At 35.4% G+C, this 17,776-nt stretch overlaps 1 long non-coding RNA gene across 1 annotated transcript; it reads right to left on the bottom strand.

Moving 5' to 3' along the window:
* Positions 1–2,211: 2,211 nt before the first annotated feature.
* Positions 2,212–17,359, bottom strand: LOC123379935. The gene is made up of 3 exons (XR_006585015.1): positions 17,184–17,359; positions 12,112–12,274; positions 2,212–2,776 (listed from the first exon to the last, which is right to left on the bottom strand). It is a non-coding gene; the product is annotated as an uncharacterized LOC123379935 (long non-coding RNA).
* Positions 17,360–17,776: the final 417 nt, after the last annotated feature.

Genomic DNA, 17,776 nt, shown 5'->3' with positions numbered 1-17,776 from the left:
TATTTGCAGTGCACTTCCAAGGTAAATACCCTAGAGAGATGTACATTTTAAACTTGATAGATATTACCAAACTGCCTACAAAACGTTTATTCCATAAGTAATATATGAGAGTGTCTGTTTCACAACAAAATATTTTATTTTATTTTATTTTTGTTCTTTGCCAGTCTGGTAGAAGTAAAACCTGTTGCTTACTGTTAGAATTTTCATGATGTTTATACTGTAGCTCAATGTCTTTTCATATGTTTATGATGCTTTTTTTTTTTCATGTGGAGGTATTGGTCTTTAACTTAATGGTTTGTGGACATTTTTAGACCATTATTCATTTCAGACCCCAGCATTTCACTTTGGTGCTGCAGAATTTAACTTGGAATTTTTTCAAAGATTTTATCAGTAAGTCTAGTAGCCCTAGAAAAACTCAATAATATTCATGGGCCATGACTGATTGTTTGTAACATTAAACTTTGTGGTGTGCTTGAATTGTCAGGTGAACAGTGGAACATTCTTGGCTGCTTGTGTTTTAGGCTTCATTGATCATGAAATTGTTTTCATCATATTTCTCCGTATTGAGGATAATATAAATTAATAATGGTATGCAGTAAAATTATGATGCCTGAAGAAAACTTGTTTCTCACATAAAATATTTTCTTGAGAACCCCAAATGTATAGGTTAAATAGAAAGCTGTCATAAAGTAAACTTTTATTTATAAAATTTTGGACCTGATTTTGGATTCTGTAATATCAATTATATTTCATAAGTATATGGGTATCTTCTATTTCTAAAATGTTTATTTTATTTTGAGAGAGAGGGAGAGAGAGAGAGCAAGCCCAAGTGAGGAGGAGGGGCAGAGAGAGAGGGAGAAGAATCCCAAGCAGGCTCTGTGCTCTCAGCACAGAGCCCGACCCAGGGCTCAATCTCATGAACTGTGAGATCATGAACTGAGACAAAATTAAGAGACAGGGCTTAACTGAGCCACCCAAGTGCCCCAAGGGTATCTACATATTGCATCTATAACTTGGTGTAACATTATTTATGTTTCTTTATAGCCCTAACAAGCATGAGCTATCAGGACAAGGTTCATATGTGTGTAAAGATGGAACAGACAGACCAGATGTAATTTTTCAAAAATGTTTTCCTAGCTGTTAAAAATGAACAAATTGTCTCTCTCTAGACAATTAGGAGAAAGTTTACGTAAACTGTCCCATAGCAAGTAACAAGAGCAGATCTGTATAAGCTGAGAGAGTTACCATCAACTATTCCTGGGTAAAGTGTAATTGCAAATTGCCAGGGGACAATGAAGATAAACAATACAGGTACCAGATTCTTCCTCCAACCTTTCTCTCACAAACAAAATACTTTGTTCATTTCCCCCTGTATCCCTATTATCTGTTCTTTCCATTCTCTAATCCCATTACTTTAGATTATAGATTGGTTTCTCTTATCTGATTGATGACATTAGTTCCTAAATTATTTTGGATCCTATAATTTTGTATCCTTGAATTCAGACTCCACAGTGCATTGGGACTGCTTTTCAAAACTCAAATATATGAAGTTCCTATTTAAAACCTTTGATTATTATGTGCCTCTTCCCCCAACACATACACTCAGAAACCTGAACTTATTAGTGTGACATTCAAACTTCTCAGTATTTTGGCACAACCTGGCTTTTCTTGTTTCAATTGGTTGTATCTTCCTGTCAATCCCATTAATACAGGTTCACCAAACCATTTATCATTTCACAATATATTCTGCATCTTCCTATTTCTGGACTTTCACTCATGATGATCTGTCAATCTGGAAGTCCTTTTCTATGTCTAAAATTGTACTTAAAAATTACTAAACTTTTTGGTAGCTTACCATCCTAGGAACTATTTTAAGCATTTCACCATCAGAATACCACTAATAAAAAACATAGGTACTATAATATCTATCTGTAGATATAGATATATGGATAGATCTATATCTCTCTATGTAGGTACTTTTCCCATTTTATAAATAATGAAGTTGAAGTACTGAGAGATTAACTAGTATGGACTCAAACACAAAGGAGAATTTCAACCCTGCCATTCTCTCTCTAGAGTTGGTATAAGAAACACTGTGTCTTGATTATCTTTTTATCTTCCACAGCATATTATGCCTTATTTGTACACACAGGTGCTAAATAAATGTTGCTTAAATTGAATGTTTTATTCACATTATAATTTGGGCTTGAATGATCCAGAAAATTAACTTAATTATCCACTTGAGAATGTCAGTGTTGTCTTGACCCATTTTTGTTGAGAATGTTTTTTTTTACTTTTTTCTTAAATATTTCTATTTTGACATTTATAGTCACAGCAGATGCTAATCCCAGAAATAAAAACAGAGACAACCACAACATAGTGTAGAGAGCAGTATATGATGACCCCGAATGGTGGCAATTATCTAGCAGCAGCTATAGTTAGTAAAGTAACATGCAAACAAATTTGCTTTCCTTTGAAGGGAACTTAGAAAGTGAAAGTAAAAGCCATAAATAAGAAAATTTACATTAAAAATTTAGAATACATGCAGACTTCAGTTTCCACGAGTCACAAGAAGTATCACTAGAAGAAATTGGGAGACATTACTTTTCCATGTAGTAGTCTTTATTTGATAAAACTAAATTCTTTATCAAATTAATAACCATTTATATTTTAATCACAAACTGTACATAACATTAAAAGGAAACTTTTCACAGCCTTCATAGCCTTCACAGAAATTGAGGGAGATGCAGATTTCAACAATGGGCTAAAATTTATCCTATGAAATGGAAATGGAATATTAAAAATAAAAATTACAGTCAATGGAATTTCTTTACCTTTTCCTAAGACTTCCAAAATTAAATTTTAGTATTAAAATATATAAAACTTATAGATCTATGCAACTTTAACAATATAAAAAAAAGGTTCATTTGGTAGAAAAAATGCATTTCTGTGTTGTACTTTTCCATGTTAACCTTCTGAAATTACTCCTCTGAATGTGATTATTCTTTAAAAGAATTGTATCATGGCTTTGCTTAGTGACTAATATTATACTATAGTTCCTCCACCTCAGCACTATGGCATTTTGGACTGAGTAACTCTTTTATATGGGATGTCCTATGAAGTATTTGATGCTTAACAGCATCCCTGGCCTCTAACCCCCACATGTCATTAGCACTTTTTAAGTTGTAATAACAAAATGCCTCCAAACCTTGCCAAATATAGGGGGGAGTGTGTGTGTGTGGGGTGGAGAGGATTATACCCCCCAACCCACCCACCCCGATTGAGAACCACTGATCCGATTTTGACTCATTGCCCTTGGAATTTTATATTAGTCATTCTAAAGGATTCCTCAAAGAGAGCATGCTTTCAGGGAAGGAGTTTGCTATCATGCCTTATTATCATTTCTTTTCTGTGTTACTTTAAGAGTGCTTATCCCTTACCCTCCTTTGGTTCTAGTACCTTTCTTTTTATCTTCTAGGACATATATAGCACAGGGATACAATGCCTCCATTTAATGCAGTACTAACCACATCCTCAGCCTCTTATGCTACAATTATCTCTATATAGAGATCATGCTGAATTCCACTATAGGGAGGAATGGTTGGGTCACAGCTCATGCTCTTGTTCTTCAACAGCACAGCAGCAAGAATTAGTAAGCAGTGCTACTTTATGAATTCCTTCCTCTCAAGCCTCAGCAACTCTTCATTCTATTGTTTTGAATATCATGCATTAAAGCAATGCAGCATAAACATTGGCCCCAGTTCCCACCTTCTTTTTGGACAACATTATAGTACCTGGAGAAATCTCAGCATGTAGATGTGTAGTCAGAGGATAAGGGAAGCTGTGAACCACCATTGCTTCCCAGGATATTTTTGTTTGATCCAGAGGCAATAGTTATAGCAGCAAAGACATGGAGGTATAAGAATGTGGTGTGACTAGTCAGCAAACACAGATTACATGGAGATACCTTGCAGATTTCATAACACTGTTAATAGCTTACATTCATAGTCTTTAAAAAATAAACTCAATGTATATTGTTCCAGTATTCATTTCACTAGTTAGTACAGTTCTTGGTGTTCTTTTATTTTATAGTCTTCCTCCCTTTTGCTGTAATATTGATTTGGTCCTTTGGGGGGAAAAAAATCAGCATGCACAGCAGGTCCTCCCAATGCTGAGCACTTAAAATGCTATCAGATCTCCCAGCAAATTAGTGCTCTCTGAATGGGGCATTGACATTTCCCTATTTAAACTGCACTCCCTTAGGGAAGGCTCTGTCACCAGAGTCATTAACTGGGATCTAGATCTAACTACTGCATTGTACCTTCTATATCCAGATGGTATAAAAATGGAAATTTCCATATTTTTAAGGTGACCTTTAGGATGAAAATCAATACCCCCCCTTTTTTTTAACCCACTTGCAGTGTCTTATTCTGCAAGGTGATATTTTCTAAGCATAAAAGACAATGTAATAATTTATAATAGCATAATAAAAATGTTGACTTCCGTACATGTCGAGTTAGGTCTTTTTCCATTAGATAATTATTATTTGCCTCTTCACTGTGACTTGCCCTAACTGCAAATGTAACATTCAAAGAAATTCTTCTGGTCATTCTTACTTTTTCTTGTCACACTCTTTGGTTTTGATAGAGGTTGTTGTTGTTGTTGTTGTTGTTGTTGTTGTTGTTGTTGTTTTAATGTAAATCACTTAATAGATCCAAAGAATTCTGGTATATTTCTGTTTTTATTAAGTTGGTCAATTGCAAATACAAATCAAGAGTTATATTTAAGAGACGAGGTGGCACCAAGGGTTATGTCAACACATGTGGGAATCAAAAGCATGATTGTTAATTCATTTCAAAACTTCACATTTGTTTGAGTTCAGACAAGTTAACTGGTGTCTCAGAATCCATGTTTTCATAGACTGAGTTACCATTGTACTCCATAACATGAGAATATCAAGCCTTGTTTTTCCTAAATCCAAATTCTGTTATTCTCACTTTGATATATTTCCATTTTTCCATCTTCCAACTGTAGGAAACATGTTGAGTCGTGATTTTCCCCTCATTTTCCAATCCCTGTTTTTTAGAATAGCTCAGCTTTATCTGTTAAGAATGCATGTGTGTGTTCTGTGTGTGTGAATGTTCTATAAACATTTATTTGGTAAAAAAGTCAATATTTTATTAAAATATGAAAACCACTCTCCTATTATTTCTAGCCTAATGGAAAGACCTTTTTTTTTTACCTGTTAGATTCCTTCAAAACAGTTTGTTTGTTTTTAACCCAAAATTCTTAGGGTCATGGAGAGTAGTTCAGCATGAGAAATAAGCATTTGAATAGTTGGTCAAATCTAGCAAGCTAGAAAATATATCTGAGGGAGTCATCCACTAGGTGGAACAAAAGTAGCAATTTGAAGCCCAAGTTTGAACAAGAGAACAGAGAACCTACCTATAGGCGATGCCTGAAATAGATGTTAGTCTTCTGATTTTCACTTGCTTTCTATCTGGTATGGCACAAGACTGTTGCTGCTGCATAGAAAGGCGACAATAATCACCTAACCATAAGAAATATAAAGCTCTAAATGTGGGTTGGATCATGAATATGGAAAATCTGTGCAGGAAAAAATCAGAAGACTATTCATAATGAACTAGAATTTTGTAACTGGTGTTTTTTATTGCTCTGTTCCTGATTAAAAAGGAAAACAAAAACAAAAACCTCTCTTTGCTCCTGTGTTTCTCCTTTACTGTCACATGATTACTACACTCACAACACTTTTTTATTTAAAATTTTTTTTTGATTTTTTTTTTATTTTTGATACAGAAAGAGACAGAACATGAACAGAGGAGGGTCAGAGAGAGGGAGACACAGAATCTGAAGCAGACACCAGGCTCCGAGCTGTCAGCACAGAGCCTGATGCGGGGCTCGAACTCATGGACTGTGAGATCATGAGCTGAAGTAGGATGCTTAACCGACTGAGCCACCCAGGCACCCCATACTCACAACACTTTTGACATCAGATGTGGTGAGGTGGGGGTCCCTACCATGAAATTATCTGAGACACCATCTAGTTGCCTCATAATTGAGCTCAATTCTGATACTGTCTACCTGGAGAGAGCATCCTCTCCCACAAGTTAAAGGCTCAGTCCTACAAGACTGCTCCCTCTGCACTTCAGGTGCCAAATGCAAGTCAGTGTTGTTACCTATGCTTCTGAGCGACTGGCTATTGATCTGAGGTTTCCATGACACCCTTCTTGGATTCACAGAATTTGTCAGAGTGGCTTACAGAACTTAAGGAAGCACATTTATCAGTATATTAAAAGATATAAGAAAGGATACAGATGAACAGCCAGATAAAGAGATATGTAGGTGAGGTGTGGGAGGGTCCTAAGCACAGGAGCATCTATCTGCCTGAGGTCGGAGGTGCATTACCCTGCTGGTACATGATGTGTTCACCGACCTGAAACCTCTCTGAACCCCAAACTATGTGATGTTATGTAGGCTTCTTCATGTAGGCATGAGATGTTATCTCCATTTTCTAGCTCCTCTCCCTCCTCTGGAAAATTGGGAGTGGAGCTGAAAATTCCAAGCTTCTAATGATGGCTTAGTCTTTCTGGTTGGTGACCAGCCCATCCAGAAGCCCAGTAAGAGCCTACCCAGAGCCACTTAATTAGAAAAAAAAGATAGTCCTTGTGTTCTTATTACTTAGGAATTTACAACAATTTTAGGAACTCTATGCCTGAAATAGGGATAAAGACCAAATATGTATTTCTTTTTATAAATCCTAATATCCCTGACTCATGGATTCCTTAGAGTAAAAGTATCTTAAAAGTCAGAAGATGCTTGACACATTACTAGAATCTTGTTCAGTCGTTAATAACTATCCAGTGAATCATTATATCATATGAACACGTCTCCCAGGGCAAGGCCACTCTTGCTTGCAGGGTTCCATTTGATTGTGTCAGGTTCCAAAAGCAGAAGTGGTATCAGCAATATATGGCTTCACTTTTTCAGTCATCTTGTATAGTAGAGCTAAGAGACGGTAGTGTCTCCTACTTTGAGCATCTTTCAAGGTGTTGATGCAATACTGAATTTGCCTCACTACATTCCTTTACCCATAGCTAATATTTTTCCCTTTCTCTATTTACACTTAAACTTACTTATCTTTGAAGGGGACATTAGGTCTGGCCACTGTGCTGGTCTAGATTGCATTTCCCAGTTCTAGTGGAGCAAGTCCCACCCCTTCACTCATCATAGAGATTTTTGTATGTGGTGTAAGAATTATGTATGCTCATTGTCCAGCTAACTTCACAAGAAATAGTGACACAGACAAGTAGACAACCATAATACCGTGCATATCAGTCAAAACAGAAATGTTACAGTTTTGGTCAATTAGGAATCAGGGAAAATAAATGCAGCTACCAAACCCATCTAATATTCAGAGAAGAATAATTTGAGAACTGAAGCAAATAACTCATTCTCCCCAAAGCAATGGTTCTTGCCTCCGGTTTTGTATTAGACTCACCTGGGTGTGGGGGAGTTTTTTAAAAAAAGTACTGATGCCTATGTGTCATTCTGAACCAAATTATCCTATTATCCCAAATGGTATCTAAAAATTGGTATTTTTCTTTCTTTTTTTCTGATACTTTCCAGGTGATTCTAATGTCTAGCTAGTTTTGAAAATCACTAATGTAGGAAATTTATGGCCTGAATTCCTGTAGTATGAGCGAAGACATACTGATTAAATTTAAGTTTAAATAATTGTTTGGCTAATTACACTTGTGAATACAGTCGTTATGTTTATTTTGCTTTGTAGTGAAATCTGTTGAAATTCCCATCCTTTCAGTATTTTTGTGAATTTACTCTCTCTATTTTAAAAATACTGTTTTGCTATATCTATCTGTACTCTCACTTATGCAGTGTGTGTGCATTCTGTAAATGTCAGCCATTACAATTGTAAGATGCTCACTCTAATGTTCTGCAACTGTACTACTTGCTGTAATCCAAATCTCTTTTAACTGGTATTTTCCTCTTTTCATCTCTCTTCCAATTTGCCATCTCTTAGCCTTCAAGAGGAGGATTGTTCGATGCTAAAATGAAATTCTAATTTATCATTGTTACTAAGAGAAAAGTAAATTAGTGCATAAATCGTTTTTTGACATTTCCACTTTATTGCAGAGAAGCATGTGAATTCAATTAAATGTAGTTATGTCCTATATCTAACTAATGTGCTTCTCAGGAATCATTTTGTACACACACTGGTATACAAGCAGTGTGGCCTACAGGAGTCATTTTGTTCTGTATACAGAGAGAACTCTAGGTCACAGTAAATAGCTGAGGTTTATGAATTGTTGAAATATTCTTCAAAGATTCGTAGTGGCATTCCAATTGTAAAACATAATATTACTGTGTAATTATCAACTTTGCTTCAGGAGGCACTTTTTTGGGAATCATTAGAATTGTTCTGTGGCATTAGAACAACCCCAGAGTTGTCACTTTTTTTTAACTTTTGTTAAAACTGATTTAATCAGATCACAGCCGAAACAAATGGAAGCTGATATAAAATACGAAAATAATTTGTTGGATTTAAACTGTACTCCTTTCCCTAAAAGTGAGCAACAATTTTTACATGCAATATTATGTTACAGATCCTCACCTCATTCCTTCAAGGCAAGGACTCATTATTTTTCTCATTTGACAAGTGGAGGTTGAATTGAGGTTTCTTATGACTTACCTAAGGGAATGCAAAGTGTCGTTTTTGGAGGCAGCAAGCTCTCTGCCTTTGAGAGCAATATTTTCTCCTTTTCTGTGTACTGTGCTAATTGAAGAATATAATTATTCATTTAACAAATGTGTAATGAGCCCCACTATGTTCTAGCAGAATTCTTAGTGTTGAGGGCAGATATAGGAGAAAACAATACAGCAAGGTTTGGAGCAACTTTTTGTATAGCTCTAAACTGGAAGCAACCTAGTTAGTGAATAGATAAATTTTAATATATCCATACCATAGATTTTTTATCTGTACCATGGGCTATTATTATTCAACAGTAAATAGAATTCAAATATTAATGTGCACAGTCATAGATGAATTTCAAAGACAGTATGTTAACTGGAATAAATAAAATATATGCATACTTCTGTATGATATACAGGAAATCATTTATAAAACATTCTAGACGTGCCTGGGTGGTTCAGTGGGTTAAACATCCGACTCTTGATTTTGGCTTAGGTCATGATCTCACGGTTTGTAGATCCAGCCCACACTGGGCTCCACACTGACAACAAGGAGTCTTCTTGGGATTCTCTCCCTCCCTCTCTCTCTGTCCCTCCCTACCCTCTTTATCTTAATAAATAAATAAACATTTAAATAAATTAAACATATTCTCCAGATGCATAACTGTGACAGAATGCAGATCAGTGGGTATGCAGTGAGTGCGGTGGATATAAAAACGGCATAAAGAAAACTTTTTAGACTGATGGAGCTGTTCTATTTATTGAGAGTGATGGTGTTAACATGTATAAAATTATGAAAATACTTAAAAATTTTACATTTTATTGTAGACAATGACTTAATAAAACAATGTTTAATTGTACTGACGTAAAGTTGTTTATAACATCTGCTGATATTTTCACTGTGTGTCATGTCTACAGGGTTGCCAGCTTTAATTTGTTGTTGACTATCATTCCTTCTCCATCCTCTCTCTCCCATTTTCTGATTTTTTTTTCCTTTCTAATCAATCAATCAGAGGTTTCCAGTTTGACTAGTCTGTTCCAAGAACCAAATTTTATGTAAGGTGATCATCCCTATTATGTGTGTTTTCCAGATCGTTGCTATTGTGATTATTATTTCCTTGCTTCTATTGCCTTTGAATTATTTTGCTATTATTTGTTCTAAAATCTTGAGATATATGATTAGCTTCCTATTTCATCTCCATTATATATGTTTTAAAGTTATACCTTTTCTTCTGGAATCTGATATATCTGCACCTTATAACTTCTATATGTACTCTTTTTATTAGTCTTGAACTCAACATAGTTTTGAAGTGTCACGATCAGACTTGTTAATAGAAATGAAGTGATAGAAGAGTATGCTTATATTTTTCCAACTGTATTGTCACATCCAACAAGCTTATATCAACCTTATCCTTAACACGGTTTTTTTTTTAAGTCAGGTTTATTGAGGTACAATTTAAATACAATAAAGTACATTCTTTTAAAGTGTACAATTCAATGAATTTTTCAAATTTATAGTTATGTAGCTACCATAGCTCGAGATGTAGAACATTTCCATCACTCCAAAATTGCCCCTGGTGCCCTTCAGCAGTCGATACCATACCCCACCCCCTTGGACTGACCTGACTAATTCCCTCTGAATTTTTCCTTTTCCAGAATAGCATATAGAGTCATATAGTATGTAGTCCTTTCTTTTTTTTTTTCTTTATGAGATTCATCTGTACTGTTGCATGTTCATCTTATGATATGTTAAATTCCATTAAATGGATGTGCTATAATTTACTTGTTTTACTGGATAATGGGCATTTGGGTTATTTCAAAATTGGAAATTTATAATAGGTCATGAATAAAGTTGAAATAATTATCTGCCTGTATGTATAATTATCTGCCTGTATGTATGTATGTGTGTGTGTGTATATACATATATATGTGTGTGTGTGTGTTTGTGTGTGTGTGTGTGTGTGTGTGTGTGTGTATAATCCATTTCTGTTGTGTAAATGCTTAAGAGTAGAATGACTAGATTATATGGAAGACACATATTTAACTTTGTAAGCAATTGCTCAACAGTTTTCCAAAGCAGTTGCACTGCCTCACGTTCACATCAGCAGTGTCTGAGAGTTCTACTGGCCTAACTCCTCCTCAGCATCTGTATTGTCAGTCTTTTTTATTTTAGCCATTCTAGTAAGCATGTAGCAATATCTTGTTGATTTATTTTGCACTTTCTTTCTTTCTTTCTTTCTTTCTTTCTTTCTTTCTTTCTTAATGTTCATCTATTTTTGAGAGAGAGAGAGTGAGACAGAATGCAAGTAGGGGAGGGGCAGAGAGAGAGGGAGACACAGAATCTGAAGCAGGCTCTGAGCTGTCAGCCCAGAACTCAATGTGGGACTTGAACCCACGAACCTTGCGATCATGACCTGAGACGCTTAACATACTGAGCTACCCACGTGCCCCTTATTTTGCATTATCTTAATGATGAAAGATGTTAAGCATCTCTCCATGTGCTTATTTGTCATTCATGTATCTTTTGTGAGAAGTATCCATTCAAATCCTTTGTCCCTTTTTTATTGAGTTGTTTGTATTTTATTATCTTTATTGCTATTGTGAGAGTTCTTTATATATTCTGGTTTCAAGTCCTTTGTTGGATATGTTATACAAATATTGCCTTATAGTCTGTGGCTTGTTTTTTGTTTTTGTTTTGTTTTGTTTTCATTTTATTAACTGTGTATTTTTTTAATATGAAATTTATTGTCCAGTTGGTTTCCATAAAACACCCAGTGCTCATCCCAACAGGTGCCCTCCTCAGTGCCCATCACCCACCCTCCCTGCCCTCCCACCCACCATCAACCCTCAGTTTATTCTCAGTTTTTAAGAGTCTCTTATGGTTTGGCTCTCTCCCTCTCTAACTATTTTTTTCCTTCCCCTCCCCCATGGTTTTCTGTTAAGTTTCTCAGGATCCACATAAGAGTGAAAGCGTATGGTATCTGTCTTTCTCTGTATGACTTATTTCACTTAGCATAACACTCTCCACTTCCATCTACGTTGCTACAAAAGGTCATGAAGAACAGATTTTTTTTTAAGAAGTCATATCCTCAGTCTGTTCTTTTGTGACTCATGCTTTTCCTGATTATCTAGGAGTTTGATGATTATCTCAACATTTCCAAGATTTTCTCATACAGCTTGTTGTAAAAGTTATATAGTTTTAGCCTTTGTACTTAGTTTCTATTTTTTGAAGGTATGAGATAAAGGTGGAGGGAGTTTTCTCCATTCTCCTTCGGCCCCACCCAGGTCTTAGGCAGGGCCTTTGTACCAGGGGTTCCAGAGCAGGGTTTCATCAGTTTTTCCACCACCCTCCCTCCTATCCCCCTGTCCTTTAAACACACCTACCTGTCCAAAGTAGTGAAAATCTGACTTGTGTAATTCAGAAATCTTAGGCAGGAACACTTGGGGGTTCCTGGTCCTCCCACAATAGCATATGCCTTTTGCTTCTGTTCCCCATCCTCAGAAGTAGTATGTTCCTACTCTTTCAGAGGCTTGCAGCTCTTGCTTTCTGTAAGAGTAAAGTCCAGGAATTGAGTGCATTAGTTAAGGTCTCCAAAATTTTCCCTAAAAAGACATTTGTGTTATGGACTAAAGGAGTTATGTATACAAAAAATATATTGAATAGTGGTTCAATGAAATAATAATGAAATTACAGAAAAAATGGTTGAACAAAGATAGTTCTAGGAGTAGAAAGAACCCTAAAAAAGAAAAGTGTGGTAGAGGGACAAAAAGGGTGACTAAGGGAGACAATGGCCTGAGATTAGGATATTGAGAATGCTAAGATCTGATTAAGCTGGGAAGGATTTTGGATCATATTCTAAAAGCATTCAGAAGGCTTTGAAATGATTTAAGCAAGGGAGTAATATGAAAATTTCCAAAAGCTTGTGTGGGGAATGGAATTGAAAGGAAACAGAATGGATGCAAGTAAAATGATGATGTTCAAGATGTGATTAAGAAGTCACCTAAGTCAATTTGGTCATGCAAAGCATGTAGGTTCTTTTTGGCAATGAGAAAATTATCTAGTTAGGTTATATTAGTGACTCCCACATAAATTTGCTAAAAGGTTATAGTGAAATGCTATCAAATTTTTATAGAACAAACATCAACAAAATAACCTGTTTTGAAAACTCAATAAATTCCCCATACCTGTCCTTTTTGGTTCTCCTATCACCCCTCATACAAAAGCATACAAAAGGTTCATAAGACTAATGAGACAGAATTCGAGACAGGATTATTTTATCCTCAGTGTCTTCAAAAGACAATAAACTCTCTCTCTCTCTCTCTCTCTCTCTCTCTCTCTCTCTCTCTCCCTCCCTCAATGTCTCTCTCTCCATTTTCACAGCACTTGTAGCTGTATTTGGGGTGAGGCTTTCCTGATATCAAACCAATATGACAGCACTGGAGAAATAATTCCTAATTAGGGGAACTGTCAGTGCCTGAGTGGCAGCCTCGACTTACACAAGTTGTATTTTCCTGCTGAAATATTTGAAGATAAAATATGTTGTATGAGATATCTAGCAAGGCAGTGATAGAAGCTGAACTAGAGATGTGACAATGCAGGTAGAGGGATATTGAGATTTGACTATGACATTTTCAAAGAATTGAAATAGACTGACCAACCTGAAGACGTGAATAGCTGTGTGGTGATGAAGAGATACTGGATTGTAAAACACGACTGTGAGTTCAAGTGAGTTGTGAAAGGAAATATGAGTTATTTAATTCCTTCTAAGGGTTCATTACAAGGCCAAAATAGTGTAATTGGTAGCATATGGAGAGGTAAAGAAGTTGAGGGTGGATCATAACTTGTCCAAGATCAGTAGAGGTCCTAATCCAAAATGTATTTGCTACCAGCATTGCCAGCCCCTATTCAGAGCCACTTTGTCAAACTACTAAGAAAAATATATACAGCTATTGAAACTCTTTTAAATTCCAATATGTAAGGGAAATTTCCTGTATAAGTTATTGACTTACGAGTAATCCTCCATTGAAGGGTAATGTTACATATTACTTCATCTCTTTTTTTTTTCATTTTTTTTCAAGTTAAATGCTTTGAAATGAACCTGTTCTACTGAGTTCTTGTCAATGACCTCATTGTTTCTATGTTAATTTATGTCATTTAAGAAAGAAAAATGGAAGGAAACCAAGGGAGATAAATAAAATATGTCACTGTGGGGTGCTGTAAAGATTTTATTGCCACTTGTTTGAGAGGATCCCATATAAAACAAAGTATTCTACCAAATGTACAGAAATAAATCTTTGTAGCAGGGTATATGCCTAGCCAATCAAGAACTATTACATGTATGTGTATGTGTATATATGTCTATATGTGCAGATAATATATATATAATATAATATATTATATATAATATATATATTAGAAGTTAGATGTAATCTTGCAATTTTACTGCTTCAAAGAAATATTATCTGTTTTATGCTTAGATTTGTTGTTTTGTTGTATAAAGGAATTAATTTGTTTCTCTTGCCTTTGACTCAAATTCTCTTATATTAAAATAATTTTCCATATTAAGTCAATTTATATAATTTAAGACATAATATTTAAAATATTTGAAAAACTTCCCAGAAAAAAATATGAATTTTTTCTATTTAACACTGAAGTACTCAGTACATTTTTTTTTATATTCAAGATGACAAATTCTCCTGTGTGATTTATGATTATACATTGGCCTAAGAAGGAGAGAGATTATATGATGTGAATGAATAAAGCCTTATTGATCTTTACACATGTAAAAAGCTACAGAATTACAAGAAATTCCACTCATATCTCATCTTGGGTTGAACATTGACTATGTAAAGCCACAATGCTTTAATGTAGATGGAGCTTATAGGCTACAAATGATTGTTTTTAATGAGTTGGAATTTGTGGTTCTGGCTCACGGGTCCTAGGGAAATGAATGTAAATCCTACATAGATGAATAAAGCAGGAAATGCCATTGATTTAAAATAAACAACAGTTAGCCCTCCATAATCAATTGTCAAAACACCGTATTTGGTTATTTTAGTTATGTACTTGGTTGTTTCCTGGAAGGGAAAAAATGAACAATAAGGTGAACAAAATCATTTGGCTTATGGTAAGATTGCTGCTGTAGATTTTTGAGGTTTTATTTGTTCACTGGATTAAAGAAAAGGAATGTTTTTGTTTTAAATTAGAAATAGATGATCTATGGCACTAGAATCCTGAAACGCTTTTAGTCTCTGAACACCTGAAGGGTAGAGAACTTATTTTATTCATCTCTACCATCTAATAAGTAAATGATTATTCAAGTTAAAAAATTCTACAAATGTTTGTTTTAAAATGTACATTCACATTTATAATATTTTTTTTCTCCTATCACTAAGCAGGGGGATGTTTCTTTCCCTTGACATGTACCTTTTTATTTTCTCTTATATATTAACTCTCATATTTGTTTTTTTAGGTTTATTTATTTTGAGAGAGAGCATGAGCAGGGGAGGGGAAGAGAGAGGGAGAGAGAGAATTGCAAGTAGGCTTCATGCTATCAGCACAGAGCCAGACACAGGGCTCAATCTCACAAACTGTGAGATCATGACCTGAGTCCAATTCAAGAGGTGGTCACTTAATCAACTGAGCCACCCAGGTGCCCCATTATTTATTCTTTACTGTCTCTTTTCCTTTTTACCACAAATACTAATCCTTTGCCTTTTTGTTTCCTCCTGATTTCTTCTAAATCATAGATTTGATAACTATCCTTAAATACATACAATGTTTTTAGGGACCATTCTGTGGTATTTTGTTTTCTATTATTTTAGATTACACCATTAAAAAATCATTGTTTATCTTGATTCTCTGGGTTCACTGAGTCTTCTGCTTCATGTAATGTTTGCTGGCTTCTTAGATGACTGAGAAGTCCAAGATATTCTCTCTTTCCTAGGTAGGCATGTTGGTGCTAGACACCCTCTTGGGGATAGAGCTGAGGCTTGAAACCATGGTTGTTTTCCATGTGGGCCTCTCCAAAGAGCTGCTTTGGATTTATTTTAACATGGATTCCAAGAAGGTGTGCTCCAAGAAGTGCATCCATGTGCAAGCACTTTTCAAGTCTGCATACATCATAATATGATCTTTTATTGGCCAAAGGTAATCACATGTCAAGTCTGGAATTGATGTGGGAGTATAAATACTAGAATACTAGCAGGTGGTTTGTTAGGGAACCCAAAGTAACAGTCCTTCAGAATCTGGGATCCGAGATAAGCCTTAATAGTTTAAAATCAACAGTTGAGGAGAAATGATTTTTTAAAAAGCATGCAAATATTCATGCGTAATTCATAGGAGAAACCTGGAAAATGTCACCATTTGAAGTCAAGCTATTATAGACCAACTATCCTTCAGAAATTAAAATAATATTTAAGATTTAATTATCAATGTACAAATTTGAGAGACAGGGGAAATGGAACCAACCTTTTTGAGCATCTATGATGGGCTATACACCTCTAATATATTATTTAATTTTCAAAGTATCTTTTGAAGAAAGTGTTAATTTCCATTTTTATTGAGAGAAAATTAAGACTCAGAGAACAATAACCATCATATAGTTTTAAAGAAAATAGTAAATGACAGATTCAGAGGAAATCCTATCAGTCTCCCAAATCCATTCTCTTATTACTACACCATGTTTCCAGAAAGAAGAAATATATTTAGTTGAGCTTTCAAAGGAAGAAATATAAACAAATTTAGTAAAATTTGGGGGGAAAACTTGCAAGCACCTGTCAAATCCACCACCATCCTTTACCAGGAGCATGTTTGCTCAGGTTTGCTGTCAATGTTTTTGTACTTTTGATGCGTTCTCAGCCTACACTAATACAGGTTCCAAAAAGACTTCAGCTCATTTATAGTCAAATTAATTTTTGTAAGGATAGCTAAAACACATTTTTTTTTTGGTCTATGTCTTCTTAATTCTTGGTCATGTCTTTTTACAGTCTGAGATTGTCAGATATAGTATTATATGGTGTAATGGAAATTTTTAAATACTTGCTATAGCAAATTTAGACTAACACCAAAAATGAGATAAAATAAAATGAAGAAAGAGCAAAAGAATAACCCAAAGGAGCAGTATCATTGTGACTCCTACTTGTATCCCTTGGAGTTTCAGAGTTACAGCCACTGCTTTTAAATCACACACACTAACTTTATTTCTATTAAATGACAATATCTATTCATCTTATGTGTGTTTGAGTGGTTGAGTATAAAGAATTTAAATGAATTCTGAAGTGTCTCATCTCTTCTAACCCTTAAAAGCAGCATTTAGTGCTTCAAAGAAGAAATTAAACTCTTGGCAAAGTAGCTATTCAGGATATTCAGTTTTTCGACTTTCATGAGGCCATACTTCATTGAAGAGACATGCTCAAACTAAAAACTCCACTACTAAAATAACACCCGAACTTACAATATAAATGATTTTTAGGCCGCAGAGAAAATCCCAGATAATGTGGTACCAGTCTCAAACATGGTCTTCTGATCAGTTTAGTTTGGCTGCCTTCCAGTTGGTTAGATAGAAATTCCACTGACCTGTGCATTAAAACTAGCATCCCCCGGGGTCCCTGGGTGGCGCAGTCGGTTAAGCGTCCGACTTCAGCCAGGTCACGATCTCGCGGTCCGTGAGTTGGAGCCCCGCGTCGGGCTCTGGGCTGATGGCTCGGAGCCTGGAGCCTGCTTCCGATTCTGTGTCTCCCTCTCTCTCTGCCCCTCCCCCGTTCATGCTCTGTCTCTCTCTGTCCCAAAAATAAATAAAAAACGTTGAAAAAAAAATTAAAAAAAAAAAACTAGCATCCCCAAATAGGTTTGATAGATAAATAAACAAATAAATAAATAACTCTTTTCTAAGATTTTGTTAATATGAAAGCAGTTTCTGTTGTTTAGTTGCCTGGCTTAAATATGATTCCATGCTGGAGGCAACTTTCTGAGAAAAAAGAGGAGGGGTCCCTTCTTATGGCATTGTTTTATTTCCCTCCTCTGCCACTATCATTTAGAGAAGGAAAG

Source organism: Felis catus, chromosome C2 (genome assembly GCF_018350175.1).
Source record: "Felis catus isolate Fca126 chromosome C2, F.catus_Fca126_mat1.0, whole genome shotgun sequence".
NCBI lineage: Eukaryota > Metazoa > Chordata > Mammalia > Carnivora > Felidae > Felis > Felis catus.
This window is presented reverse-complemented; position numbering and strand designations above follow the sequence as displayed.